We start from the raw sequence: 2,419 nt of genomic DNA on the forward strand, positions 1-2,419 counted from the left end.
ACAGATTTTAATGTGTTAGAAGTTATATGCACAAAATCTTATTTTAGAGCTCCAATGCTCAAGATTGTCAGTTTACAGGTTTCTGAGTCCACTAATGTTAAAATAGTGCTTCTGTTCAAATCAACAGAAAACTAGCCCAAATCTGCTTAAAACCTTCTCTCTCAATGAGAGAATGCTGTTTCATTCAATGTTTAGTGCAAAACTTGCCAAACTGAAAGATGCTTATGTCTTATCAAATATAATGTTTTTTACAATGCAGTAAAACCGTTTCTAATGCGTTAGAAGTTAAATGCACAAAATCTTATTTTAGAGCTCCAATGCTCAAGATTGTCAGTTTACGGGTTTCTGAGTCCACTAATGTTAAAATAGTGCTTCTGTTCAAATGAACTGCAAATTAGCCCAAATCTGCTTAAAACCTCTCTCAATGAGAGAAAGCTGTTTCATACATTGTTTAGTGCAAAACTTGCCAAACTGAAAGATTCTTATGTCTAATGATATAAAATGTGTTTTGCAATGCAGTGAGACAGATTTTAATGTGTTAGAAGTTATATGCACAAAATCTTATTTTAGAGCTCCAATGCTCAAGATTGTCAGTTTACAGGTTTCTGAGTCCACTAATGTTAAAATAGTGCTTCTGTTCAAATCAACAGAAAACTAGCCCAAATCTGCTTAAAACCTTCTCTCTCAATGAGAGAATGCTGTTTCATTCAATGTTTAGTGCAAAACTTGCCAAACTGAAAGATGCTTATGTCTAATGATATAAAATGTGTTTTGCAATGCAGTGAGACAGATTTTAATGTGTTAGTAGTTATATGCACAAAATCTTATTTTAGAGCTCCAATGCTCAAGATTGTCAGTTTACAGGTTTCTGAGTCCACTAATGTTAAAATAGTGCTTCTGTTCAAATGAACCGCAAACTAGCCCAAATCTGCTTAAAACCTTCTCTCTCAATGAGAGAAAGCTGTTTCATTCAATGTTTAGTGCAAAACTTGCCAAACTGAAAGATTCTTATGTCTAATGATATAAAATGTGTTTTGCAATGCAGTGAGACAGATTATAATGTGTTAGAAGTTATATGCACAAAATCTTATTTTAGAGCTTCAGTGCTCAAGATTGTCTGATTACAGGTTTCTGAGATCACTAATGTTAAAATAGTGCTTCTGTTCAAATGAACAGCAAACTAGCCCAAATCTGCTTAAAACTTTCTCTCTCAATGAGAGAAAGCTGTTTCATTTAATGTTTAGTGCAAAACTTGCCAAACTGAAAGATGCCTATGTCTTATCAAATATAATGTTTTTTACAATGCAGTAAAACCGTTTCTAATGTGTTAGAAGTTAAATGCACAAAATCTTATTTTAGAGCTCCAATGCTCAAGATTGTCAGTTTACAGGTTTCTGAGACCACTATTGTTAAAATAGTGCTTCTGTTCAAATGAACACCAAACTAGCCCAAATTTGCTTAAAACCTTCTCTCTCAATGAGAGAAAGCTGTTTCTTTCAATGTTTAGTGCAAAACTTGCCAAACTAAAAGATGCTTATGTCTTATCAAATATAATGTTTTTTACAATGCAGTAAAACCATTTCTAATGCGTTAGAAGTTAAATGCACAAAATCTTATTTTAGAGCTCCAATGCTCAAGATTGTCAGTTTACAGGTTTCTTAGTCCACTAATGTTCAAATAGTTCTTTCTGTTCAAATGAACTGCAAACTAGCCCAATTCTGCTTAAAACCTTCTCTCTCAATGAGAGAAAGCTGCTTCATTCAATGTTTAGTGCAAAACTTGCCAAACTGAAAGATGCTTATGTCTTATCAAATATAATGTTTTTTTGCAATGCAGTGAGACAGATTTTAATGTGTTAGAAGTTATATGCACAAAATCTTATTTTAGAGCTCCAATGCTCAAGATTGTCAGTTTACAGGTTTCTGAGACCACTAAAGTTAAAATAGTTCTTCTGTTCAAGTGAACAGCAAACTAGCCCAAATCTGCTTAAAACCTTCTCTCTCAATGAGAGAAAGCTGTTTCATTCAATGTTTAGTGCAAAACTTGCCAAACTGAAAGATGCTTATGTCTAATGATATAAAATGTGTTTTGCAATGCAGTGAGACAGATTTTAATGTGTTAGAAGTTATATGCACAAAATCTTATTTTAGAGCTCCAATGCTCAAGATTGTCAGTTTACAGGTTTCTGAGTCCATTAATGTTAAAATACTGCTTCTGTTCAAATCAACAGAAAACTAGCCCAAATCTGCTTAAAACCTTCTCTCTCAATGAGAGAATGCTGTTTCATTCAATGTTTAGTGCAAAACTTGCCAAACTGAAAGATGCTTATGTCTTATCAAATATAATGTTTTTTACAATGCAGTAAAACCGTTTCTAATGCGTTAGAAGTTAAATGCACAAAATCTTATTTTAGAGCTCC

This window comes from Carassius carassius, chromosome 8 (genome assembly GCF_963082965.1).
Source record: "Carassius carassius chromosome 8, fCarCar2.1, whole genome shotgun sequence".
Lineage (NCBI taxonomy): Eukaryota > Metazoa > Chordata > Actinopteri > Cypriniformes > Cyprinidae > Carassius > Carassius carassius.